Genomic DNA, 13,136 nt, shown 5'->3' with positions numbered 1-13,136 from the left:
GATACTAGTAATCAGCATTAGAATGATTTCTGAAGATTCTTTGACTCTGAAGTTTGGAGTAATGATGATAAAAAAAGAGCTTTTCCATAAACAAATACCATTAAAAAACATTCAAATAGAAAAAGAGTTATTTTAAATGTTAATATTTTAAAATATTACTGTTTGAGTGTATTTTTGAAATACCTGCAGCCTTCGTGAAAAAGAGACTCAAAAACATTACAAATATTTAAACTTCTAAAACCTTTTTAAATAATATTATACTACTATTACAATTTAAAAGAATAAATAATCCAAAAATAAAACCGGAGCTCCAATAATGACAAAAAGCACCATAACATCTTGCCCTCCATCGCAGCTTTCAAACCACATTCATGTTTGCATCTTTTTAAATGCCATGACACGTCGCGTACGGTTTGACGTCAATGACAATCGGCCGAGAAGTGAGAACCGATGACTTATGATGTTGCTGATGTCAAACCTGACCAGACATATTTGTATGAATATGAACAAAAACTATTTTATAGCAAAAAAGCATTTATGGAGCTCAGCAGCAACTGATGACAAATTTTTCACTTCTGCCTGAACTATTATTTGATATACTTCTTACTGGGTCATGGTCTGATGTTAAAGGGTTAGTTCACCCAAAATTAAAATTCTGTCATGAATTTCTCACCCTCATGTCGTTACAAACCCGTAAGACTTTCGTTCATCTTCAGAAACACAAATTAAGATTTTTTGATGACATCTGAGAGATTTCTGTCCCTCCATTGACAGCTACGCAACTGACACTTTGACGCTTCAAAAATGTCATAAAGAGATTGTAAAACTAATCCATATGAATTGCGAGGTTTTAATACAAATTTTCTGAAGAGACACGATCTCTTTATATGATGAACAGATTTTATTTAGCCTTTTATTTACATATAAACATTCATCAGCTCACACATTAGTTGTGGTAAACGGAAGCTCAAGCATGTTTGATTGACCAATGAGGTTCATTCTCGTGTTACGCAGCACGTTTGAGCTTCTGCAAGAACCAATGAGGTTCATTCTCGTGTTACGCAGACCATTTGATAAACCTGTTCATCATATAGCAATACATTTTAACTAAACCGCTCCATTTATATGGATTAGATATGATGTCAGAATTTTCTTTTTTGGGTGAACTAACCCTTTAAGTGTCTTGCTCAAGGATCAAACTTTCAGATTCACACCAGCAATCTTAAACCATCCCAACTACAAAGAGGCCAGTGTATTGTTAAGGAATACCAGCAGTAGAGTTTAAAAAGAGCAATGAAAACGACTCCTGGCAACCTGCTCACTAAGGATTTGGGGAATGCAGACAAGCTTTTCAGTGCAACCTTGACCAGGGTGAGCTACTGTATAGAGGAGTGTTGCAGACCACACTACACCCCCTGGGCTGGACTGCGTCAATGCACAGCTCTCTGGCAAGGGAAAATAGACAGAAAAAGAGAGAGACGACCGGTGGAAAAATAGGAAATGAGACACGAGAGGGAAAAGGGGGGCAATTAAGGAACAACAACAAAAAAAGCCATTCCGGGAAATCATGTTATTCATGGTTCGGTGAAGCATGCCTGAATCGCCTGTCTCATGTTATTTAAAGTCCGCATGAACCGGAAGTTGCAAACGACTTTGCTCCAGTGTTGTGACGTGTTTCCAAGTGAAAGGCAATATTGAACAGAGAGCAAGGTTTTACTTTAGCGCTCCTCTTCTCCATCGGTTTGAGGGAGTTAAGCGTTTTCAACCCAAGCCGTCATCAGAGAAGGAACGCCATTCCAGACCGGAAGTAGCCTAACTTTTCAGATTTTGATTATAGATTACCACGGCAAACAAATTTGTCTCTGTGCATTAACTTGCACGGATTCATTGTTCACCACAAGACGGGTAATATGCACTAACAAAGTAAATGGGGTCAATTATGATTTCATGTCGACTTAAAACATTTTAATGAAAGAACAAAATGCCCAGGCTATGTCTGTTGGGAAAAATGAAACAGAACTTTTACAAAATTAGTCAAATTAGCAAATCAGTCTTAATTCTGCATCATCTGCTGTAATTTTGAACTGAAATATTAAACGACGACATTTCTGCCTTGATCATTTTTAATATCTGTGCTCAGTCAAGATCTTGGTCCCATCTCAGTACGTCAGGCTTTATAGGTTATGTCATTTCCTTTTCTTGACCAGCTTCAGTGATCCCAGGAGTCCAGTTTACAATGAAGGAGCCACAATATCACCATTTATCTTTCTGATTCCAAATCAGTTTAGGCTGATGATGTGGAGGTCTTTCCCTCAGAAGGATGAATCACTGCAGCATGAAGAACAGAATTTCCAGACCATTTCCTCCCTTTGATTGTGCCGTTATGTTCAGCCCCATAATAGATTGTTGTGTATCATAAATCTCTTCTTTTCCTCCCCCGTCTGAGATCCTTTACACAGTGTAGCTTATATATTGTATGGTATCTCAAATCTTCCCCAATAGATATATATTATTACTATACAGATATAGAATATAAATATGCATTTGGCTTTGTGGCCCCGTCAGTCAACAAAAAAACAGCCACGCAATCCTCCTAAACAAGCTCCAGAGATAGCCAAGGCTTTATGATTTGCACCGAAATGAAGTCCAAAGATAACAGACTTATAACAGTCAGAAAAAAATTTCCGACAGTGTATAGTTTCCGATACTGTTCGCATAACTTAATATACAATTTTGTTATGCTTAGATGTCAAATTGTTTTGCTACTTTATAATCATAGCCTCTGGAATTCATGCAACTGTCAAGTTGAAAAGGCTTATTTCAGGCATTACTCAAATCTATACATCTGTACGCATTCATACTTTACAGGCTGCTATGACAGGACACATATCAGACAGCAAAAGATGTCAGATCACGTGAAGACATTACATGAAGCCTCTGGGTGAGTCTGACACTGACCTCTGACCTCTTTAAAGACGATCTGAGGGTTGGCTCCCAGAGAGAATGGCCCTGGAGGGAAGGGAGTCATTTTTATGCTCTGCTGGAAGGCATCTCTCTTTCTCGCTCTCCATCTCATGCACGCCTTCAGGCAAGAAACACAACAAGAGTGATGGTATACTGGAGACCGGGGAGAGTTTTGTTCTTCTGTTACTCTCTGAGGTTTTTCTGTGCTGTGTCTCACACACTGAAAAAAGAAAAAAAGAAATCCTATATTTGGGCGAATGTCATCCGATCCCATCCCATCCCCTCCCCGAAAGAAACAAAACGAAAAGAAAGAAAGAAAGAAAGAAAGAAAGAAAGAAAGAAAGAAAGAAAGAAAGAAAGAAAGAAAGAAAGAAAGAAAGAAAGAAAGAAAGAAAGAAAGAAAGAAAGAAAGAAAGAAAGAAAGAAAGAAAGAAAGAAAGAAAGAAAGAAAGAAAGAAAGAAAGAAAGAAAGAGAAAGCATTGGACCCTTGTGAAAATGTGACAATATTTTCAGGAAAATTCTCATTACTGTAATGCACAATATACAGTAGTCAACATTTGAAGTGGATCAACACCATTCAACAAAGTTATACAGTACATAAATTTTGAACAATACCTGTTCTTGTCTTAGGACAACTTTTATGAACTTTTTTTGATTCACCTCAAATGTTGGCAACTGTAGTCTCATCTCATTATTATAAATAAAAAACAAATAAAGTATTAAATAGCTATTTTAAAGCATAAATAATTGTAGCATTACTGTAATTTAAAATAGAAATACATTTCAAAAATATAATAAAATAAAAGATTACAAATATAAATGGAATAATGTAATATAATATAGTACAATATAATATATCAGTGTTTTCCATAATTTTTATTTTATTTTATATTTTTTTAATATCAACATTGATCCCGGACTCCTCTTGAGGCCCACACAACAGTTTCACAAAAATCCTGTGGGAAACACTGTATAGTTAGAATAGAATAGAATAGAATAGAATAGAATAGAATAGAATAGAATAGAATAGAATAGAATAGAATATTAATGTCACAACACAATAAATACTAATATTACATTACATTTTCTTCATGCAACGTATATATTTTTTGCTTTTGGGAGTTTGTAGCTTTGAAATCTACAACTTATCCTCAAACTGTAAATTATTATTTTCTTGAAAATTATGTTTACATAAAATACACAATGTGCCATAAGAAGTAGATTATTTATTGATTTAAGGGGCTAAAAACAAAAGTTAAAGTTAAGAATGTGTTACGACAGTGGTTTCCTCTATTCCGGTAAGAGGTAATTCGGATAAAGGAACAGACAGAAAACACCATGCACCTCCTAAAGTTACAAAACAACTTTATGTTCATGGAAGCACACAGAGTGAATCCGTTTGAGAAACAGGCCATCATCCTGGGAGAAAATAGCCCATCTCTGTACATTCACTCTTATGATAAATCAAACTCACAATGTTGTAAGCACATCACGATTGGTTTCCCTATCAGTGCCAACAATGACAGTACGACATGATAATGTGCCAAATAGGCTAGCTCAGGTAAACTAAATCTGATGCCATTTTAAAGTTGGTGAAATTAGCATTTTTGTCCATTTAGAGCCATCTGCACTGTACTTTGCATATGAATATTAGCAAAGATAACATTCCCATAAAGCTCCCACATTCTGGCCACAGCGACAAGACACAACACAACAATACGTACAAATTGAGCTGTGTATCAGAGCGCTTCTCATGAAGAAATGAATAGCAGGTATGAAATTGAGGGTGTGAACTCATTTTGAGATGCCGATGTGGCGGTTTGTCTCTGCGCGCGCACACACTGTGTTTGCTCGGAGCCAGTCTTGGCGTACACCATTATCCCAGACACCCTTCAGAGCTAAAGAGAGGCTCTCAAAAGAGCAGGGACTGCTGACGGCAAGACTTTTTACATGCTAGCACAATTTCTCGACCACATGAGCACCAAAGGTGATGAAATGAGATTCAGTCAAACGTAATGATGGAGATGTCAGGCACGGCGGTTCATCGCTTTGCAAAACAGTACATGCAGGGAATAATAATGAGGCTTTGTTGTTGTTGGTAATTAGTGTGATGTGGGCTATCTCTCGTTTAGAGCTGATGGTATCAGGCTACATTTAACTTAGCCTTCAGCATAAACGGACATTTTGTTATGCTACACATTAGAGTGTCCAAGATACACGTGACATGTAAATGTAGTTATTTACAAGCTATTCCACCAAATAAATACAAGTATACCACATTCAAGTTCTAATTCCAATACACACCAGTAAATAAATGTGATTTGAATTTTATGCTAATATACCATCTTGCTAAAAGCCACTTAAACGGCCTTGTGATATAATACTTGGAGGGACTGCAAATTATTACATTAATAAAACATATTTATTAGAATATGGAGGATCTTTATATAGACAGATGGCCATTACTGTCATTACGCAAGAAGCAGTTGGAGAGATAAGCACACCAAGGGTAAAAATGTAGAATTAGAAAATGCAATTGCTAATTACTTTTGACCAATGGGTAACACGGTTTCCAAATACTGTATTAATGGTACCCTCAATTCGCTGAAGCATTCAATTATAAAGTATGGCCCGGTTTCACATACAGGGCTTAGATTAAGCCAGGATTAGGCCTTGATTTAATTAGACATTTAAATGGCTTTTATAAACGCACCTTACAGAAAAACATTACTGGTGTGCAAAATAAGGGGTTAAGAGTATATTAAAACAAATGGTTTTTGAAGAATGTCTGACCCATATATAGTGATGTAAGAACAATGCACTAGAAAATTCAAAATGGTGGAAAATCTAGTTAGGTGAAAATTTATTGATCATACATTTTAAGTTTTTTGAGATAAGTTTTTGGATTACTTTTATTTTTCTTTAATCACTTACAGCCCACACAAGTACTTTGATACCACAGCATAAATCTATCTTTTTACACGAATTACAATTAAATACGCAAATTACAAGCAAAAATAAATACAAAATAAAGTTACATAGGCCTATAAATTAAGTTCTTATATTCAGGTACAGAAATGTATTCATTAAATGTAAAATAACACTATAGTGTTCGCTGTATAAATTAAGTATCTTAACATTAATGACATAGACAGCAGAATATTTTTATAGGCTGCTTTAGACCCAATGGGCCTCATTCATGAAACATTCGTAAATATACGAGTAAATATGTGAGTGATCTGCGCGTAAAGAGACCTTCCCGAAAATTCTTCTCCTGATTCACAAATACTTCGTAAACGTCAGATGTGATAGTGAAACGTGTGTGTGTGTTATGAATTCCAATCTGTCGTAAATGGGACGCGCGTTCACGCTCATTCTCAATTACCATAAATCCCGCCCATTAAATCCGACTGACAACTATATATGGGCATCATACTATGACACCAAACGAAGGATTTCAACATGTCTTCTTAAAAGCGAATGAAAAATAAAAATTTCTCATTATCAGATAATATTTTATTATCAGAAGTTCATTCAAAACGCCACATAACAGGGCCGGATTAACCATTGGGCAATTGCCCAGGGGCCCAGGACATCTAAGGGGCCCTGGGCACCGTCAAATATTATGTCAAATATTATGATTAAAATGTCTCCACGATCTGCTTTTGAATAAATATCGTAGGATCGTGCATTCTATCAGTTTGCAGTTCTGGCGCCTCCGTCTCAACATAGCCTACTGTACAGCGCGACGTATATTCACATGAAATGCAGAGGAACGGGACACTGTAGTTTATAAAAATTAATTATTTGCATGTGCTTTAAAGCCTTGCCGGTTAAACATGTCATTGATCGCTGCTGATGCGCTGTTCTAACGGGCGCTTTTCTGAGCGCAATAACGTTACACCCGCCGACGCGCGCATGCACTAAAAGCCTACAGCGCCTGTTATTTCAAGCGTACATAGTGGCGTATCAGGTCCTAAAAAAAGCAAGCTTGGCAGATATTACAGATGCAGTTACTGGAGTTTCATCTGTTAATCGAACAGTCCCAGAAGTGAAGAGAAAATGGTTCGACATGAAGCACGACTGCAAAAAACTAATTAGTTCACTTCGAAAAAATATAGCCGAGCCGTATTGAGCAATTAATTATGTGATTAAAGTGTTCCGTTTGCAGATGCTATTACTGGCTCTTATAATAGCCTAAAAGTAAAAAGAAAAAACATATGTAATTAATATAATAGCTATTTTTTCAAAATGCTGTGTAAATATGTCCCCGATTAAGGTGAATTAAAATGCAGCCTTATTAATGAGCAAAACGTTCGGAAGTTAAACGCACTATTTACACGTGGTTGGGAGCAGGTGTAGATTTCTTTCGTACCAACTAACATTTGGAAGATACGAACATTTTAATGAATCCGAAAATTTACGCCAGAACCACTTTACACACGATTTACACAAGAATTCGTTCTGCTCGTGTTTCATGAATGAGACCCAATGAACGGATCCAATATTATGATACACATCTGATTTCTTTCTCACTTAAGACATAACTGACTGTGTTTATGAGAGTACTTGCAGAGATGCGCATTTTTACATCATTCTGTGTGTATGTGTTGGTTGAAGCGCAAGGAGAAGCGAAAGAGGAATCAATTCAATGTTTGCACGCTATCTGCAATGTGCCTCTCTCTGTGTGTGCACGTGATAAAGTTCTCTTTCACCTCTTCTTGCACTTGAACGATTTAAAACCGCATGAATTGTAAATTGTCAAGAAAAAAACACGTGCAAAAACACAAATGATAAACTTTCACTCTATGGGTCTCATTCATGAAACACGAGCAGAACGAATTCTTGTGTAAATCGTGTGTAAAGTGGTTCTGGCGTAAATTTTCGGATTCATTAAAATGTTGGTATTTTCCAAATGTTAGTTGGTACGAAAGAAATCTACACCTGCTCCCAGCCACGCGTAAATAGTGTGTTTAACATCCGAACGTTTTGCTCATTAATAAGGCTGCATTTTAATTCACCTTAATCGGGTACATATTTACACAGCATTTTGAAAAAATATTATATATAGTAATTACATATGGTTTTTCTTTTTACTTTTATTATGAGAGCCAGTAATAGCATCTGCAAATGGTACACTTTAATCAAATTATTAATTGCTTTCAATAGGGCTGGGCTATATTTTTTCGAAGTGAACTAATTCGTTTTTTTTTTGCAGTCAAGCTTCGTGTCAAACCATTTTCTTTTCACTTCTGGGACTGTTCGATTAACAGATGAAACTCCATTAACTGCATCTGTAATATCTGCCAAGCTTCCTTTTTTTAATACCTATAATACGCCACTAGGCTACGCTTGAAAATAAAATGTGGCGTTTTGAATGAACTTCTGATTATAAAACTTCAATTTCTGCATCTGAGAAATTTTTCTTTTTCATTCGCTTTTGAGAAGACATGTTGAAATCCTTCGTTTGGTGTCATAATATGATGCCCATATATAGTTGTCAGTCGGATTTAATGTGCGGGAATTATGGTAATTGAGAATGAGCGTGCACGCACGTCCCATTTACGACTGATTGGAATTCATTAACACACACACGTTTCACTATCACATCTGACGTTTACGAAGTATTTGTGAATCAGGAGAAGAGTTTTCGGGAAGGTCTCTATACGCGCAAATCACTCACATATTTACTCGTATATTTACGAATGTTTCATGAATGAGACCCTATGATGGTTAAACTGAGCAATATATCCACATATTACATGTGTGCTGAAACATGGGGCCTGGTCATTATAGATCACGGATCATTTGAAATGCAATCTGTTGCACCCCTAGTAACAACACTACACCATAAGGAGAAAAAGCAACTTCTCACCATTAAAATTGGCATGACATGAAATGTAATTCTATTTTCTAAATGCATGTTAAAGATCTTATTGTGAACAATTCATCCTTGCATCCGATTAATTTTGACATGTTTTTCCGATCTAATTTTTAATCAAAAAGCCACTTTTCCACCGTCGGCCCAAACCATTTTCTTGGCTTAACCGTTCTATTTTGTGACGATCTGGCCCAGAAATGGATATGGTTTCATTTTCCACTGCAGGGCTGATAACAGAGCTCTCTGGAAGTGAATAGAGCCGTCAGTCATTGCCTCCAGTTTCCAGACAATATCTGATGTAAATAGGGACCGTGTTATGGAAGATGATCAGATATTTCTTTTGTTTTTATTAATAATTTACTTTTTTTTTTTTTTCGATAATCCATTACACTTGGATGTACATCAGAATACAGAAGAAAAAAGTTGCTACTTCCATTTCATCATGACAAAACAATTGTTCTACACTTTGTTGTTAAACAGAGAGCATCTTCAATTTTGCAGTCTAACAAGGCTGCCTCCCTTCTTCCTGTCTGCATAAATGTTGGTCAGTGATATTTAACACCAGAAATAGGAGAGAGAAGATAGGAAATGAGAGCAGAGGGAAATCAGCACATTGAACCGGTTTGAGGAAGCACTTTGGTGTATGTGTGGACGTGTGTGTGTGTGTATGTGTGTAAATGTTTTCCTGGGGTTTTCAAGTCCTTGGTCAAGGGTAATGTCAAACGTACCTGTTTGTCACTGTTGACTCTCTATCATGGACAGCAAAGGCCGTGTAAGCAGCGGTCTCAACACGCTGAAATGCTGAGGCAGGAATCAGGATTGATACGGTGCCAAAACCCACAGCGTGGAAAACAAGCCTCACTGTTCCTCACAGATCTCAGTGCCTATAGGACAAAACAAATGCTGAACAAATCCTCAGCTAAAATAAACGCAGACGATCCTCACAATTATCTTAATGCATGACCAAATAGACCAAACGACAGACAAGAAACACCACGCTGCAAATATAAAATCAAAGCAGCCTTATAATTTGATTTCTGTGCACGGCTCAAAATTGCTGTATTTGAAAATCAACCTTGTATTCTCAAATCCTGCAAATCCCATCTTGTTTTTCTTCCTTCCTAATTCAGCAGCCGAACGCTGCCTCCACATTTCTTCATTAACTCGGGTTCCTTCATTTAAAAATCACTCCCTCTTGCTTTTGAATTCAAATGACTTCCATTTGAAGGAGCCGTTTTCATTATAACTACTGACTGTCTCAATTGAGTACGGTTTTTGATAGCCATAATCCTTTTAAAACAGTATAATGGTCATATATGAGGGAAAAGTCCCAGAGAAACACAAATCAAGCCGGAATACAAATCAAGCCTTTCGATTTACATATTTCTAATTTATAAACCCTCCCGTTTGACCGGCTATTTTGTGACCTACGGGCACCGAGATAAGGAAAATGGCTGATTGTTTTTTTGTTATCTTTTCATTGTTTTTTATAGTTTTTTCTTTCTGTCCGTCTCTCTCCCGCTTTTACAGAATTGAAAGCGCTTATGCTTAATCTTCGAAGATTAAATTTTGTTATGAAATTAAAAAAGCGTGTACAGCCTTCAGATGTTGCAGCCTCTTCAACTCTCTTCCAGCCTTGTCGTGCTGTGTCTCTCCTCTTCACTGACCTGTAACTGCGTGTGGTGGCTGTAGCGGGACCCTCGTTCCTCTGACAGGGCAGCTGCGGCAGGTCCCTCGTCCTCGGGCCCCAATTAGGCCGTGCCATCCAGGCCGGTCTCCCCAGAGACGGCGTCTCCCCCTCAGGATTGAAGCGAGCTGCCAGTCTGTGATGCTGATGAGGGGGAACAGTGGCTGAAGGGGAGGGCAGTTAGAGCTGCAGCCTCTGAGGCCTTGCCAGATTTTTTTTGAGAATAAATGCCACTCTCATTTTGTTTTTTTTTGTGTGTTTTTTGTGTGTGTGGCAGTGCCGTAACAGCTCACAGCTTCTGGCAAAGTGAACTGGTCGAATCAAACTGTGGGTTTAATAAGTTACTTTTCTTTCATTTTTTTTCTTACCCTGCCCCCCTTCTATCCACTTACTTTCCTAGTTTTAATGGACAATAAAAACAGGCAAAAAAAGTTACTCAACACATATCTAGGCACAAGATTAACATGAAAATTTTGCTAGAATGTAATATCCTAGTACAGTGCCCTGCACATGACTTGCAGACAAATATATACAGGTGAAACTCGAAAAATTAGAAAATCATGCAAAAGTTTATTTTCATTTATTTCAGTAATTCAACTTAAAAGGTGAAACTAATGTTATATAGACTCATTATGTAAAGTGAGATATTTCAAGCCTTTATTTGTTATAATTTTGATGATTATAGCTTACAGTTAATTAAAACCCCAAATTCAAAATTAGAATAGTGTGAAAATGTTTTCATAAGCTGTCATAATCATCAAAATTATAACAAATAAAGGCTCAAAATCTCACTTTGCATGTAATGAGTCTATATAATATATAGTTTTACCTTTTAAGTTGAATTACTGAAATAAATGAACTTTTGCATAATATTCAAATTTTTCGAGTTTCACCTGTATGTTTTAATTAAATTTTGTGCACGATATAATAATGTGTTCCCTCTTTTAGTAATTCATGGTTACGCTGTATTAATTCGTTCCACTCTTTTGATTGAACTGAAACGAGGGGAAATTAATACAACTAGGGTGTGAATCATCATGGTCTGACGATTCAATTAAATTACAATTATCTTGTCAATGATTCGATTCAATATCACAATGCATCATGATGCGTTGCAAATGCCTGCACATGGCTACATTTTCGTCAATGCTACATTCAGATCAAGGGTTGACACCACCGATTTTTTGCCTTTTCACGTTTTCCAGTCATAACAAGTTAGTCATTAATGCCATTCTTTTGAGAAATCGACATATTTGCCGAGCAATTAGCATTCTTGAGAGAGGTACATTCCATAACCTTCAGAATGCATTCAAAACAAGATGGCATGACTAACACATGGCACACAAACTGGCAGATATTGCATTTGAAGAAAACTGATATTGTCACGTAACTACCATATATCCAGCAGACAATTACTCAAATTACAGTCTGAAGTCCTGAGTGTTAGTAGATAACAAATACTCAAAATATACACAAGTAGACACTCCAAATACTCCTACCTATAGCTACATAAGTAGACTGTTTACACACACACACACACACACACACACACACACACACACACACACACACACACACACACACACACACACACACACATATATATGAACCAGCCACAGGTCCTTATAAGTTAGCTAAACAGTTTAAGAAACTATACGTATTGAGGTCTTAATTGTCTAAAACTGCGGAAAGACTTATTGTTAGAGTCAAGGATAGAGGATGGAAAACATCAGCTCAGCATTCAAAAGAAATCAACATCATGAGAGTAAAACCTTTCATCTATTTTTTCTAAGACAAGCTGACTCGCACTTTTCTGCTGTATTATCCATCATTCTGTACTTAACTTTCACCATATTATATATTTTCTCTGAGCAGATAAACTCTTCACAGTATGACACTTGTCATCATCCTGTCAGGTTGACTGCATATCAAAACAGCTTTATGGTGGTGTCAGTGTCAGGTCATGAAATGTAAATGCTTAAAAAGAAAAACTTGGATGTATTTTTCTATTCAAGGATATACTAAAGGGTTAGTTGACCCAAAAAATGTTTTTTAAGTTTACTTACTCGTGTCGTGTGACTTTATCCGTGGAGCTGGAAATGTTTACAGTTTCATTGTTTCCACACGACGCAGGAGGGAGCAGGCGCTGACGAACAAAAACTACCATAACAGCGTCAAGGTAATAATTATTCCAAGACATGTTATAGCTTTGTGTGAGGAATAAATTAAATTTATTTAACCTTTGAAAATATTAAGTCTGGCGCGTTTATGAAGCTGAACTGGTTTGTTTGTTTGTTCTCAGCGGAAGTGTTGTGGCCCGCGTTACCATATAAGGACAAGAAGGAGGAGACGTAACGGCAACTTTTGTTGACGCAAATTAACCATACATTCTGTATGAATATATTCACATTGCTTGTTCAGTTATTATTACTATTAGGCATATATCCATGTTGCATTTCTATGAAATGCAGTTGTTTATTATTTGAATTAATTTCCAAAAATAAATAAACAAGAATAGAGATAAAAATGAATAAACAGGAAAAAAAAACATTTATTTTATTGTAGTGACACAAGTTTTGTACATAATCTCTTTGAGATAAACC

At 36.6% G+C, this 13,136-nt stretch overlaps 1 long non-coding RNA gene across 4 annotated transcripts in view; it reads right to left on the bottom strand.

Moving 5' to 3' along the window:
- The window catches only part of LOC306987259, a 34,518-nt gene extending 21,682 nt beyond the window's left edge, over positions 1–12,836 (bottom strand). For 2 of the 4 annotated variants that reach the window (XR_013795130.1, XR_013795131.1), the window contains exons 1-4: positions 12,600–12,817; positions 10,514–10,677; positions 9,575–9,730; positions 2,959–3,184 (exon numbers count right to left, since the gene is read on the bottom strand). This is a non-coding gene — a long non-coding RNA (uncharacterized lncRNA). Of the gene's footprint in view, positions 1–1,949; positions 3,185–9,574; positions 9,731–10,513; positions 10,930–12,599 lie in introns of those variants that run through there. The other 2 variants (XR_013795129.1, XR_013795128.1) reach the window with 2 other exon arrangements.
- Positions 12,837–13,136: the final 300 nt, after the last annotated feature.

This window comes from Phoxinus phoxinus (genome assembly GCF_949152265.1).
Source record: "Phoxinus phoxinus genome assembly, chromosome: 19".
NCBI lineage: Eukaryota > Metazoa > Chordata > Actinopteri > Cypriniformes > Leuciscidae > Phoxinus > Phoxinus phoxinus.
Note: the sequence above shows the minus strand (reverse complement) of the source record. Positions and strands in the feature narration are given on the sequence as shown.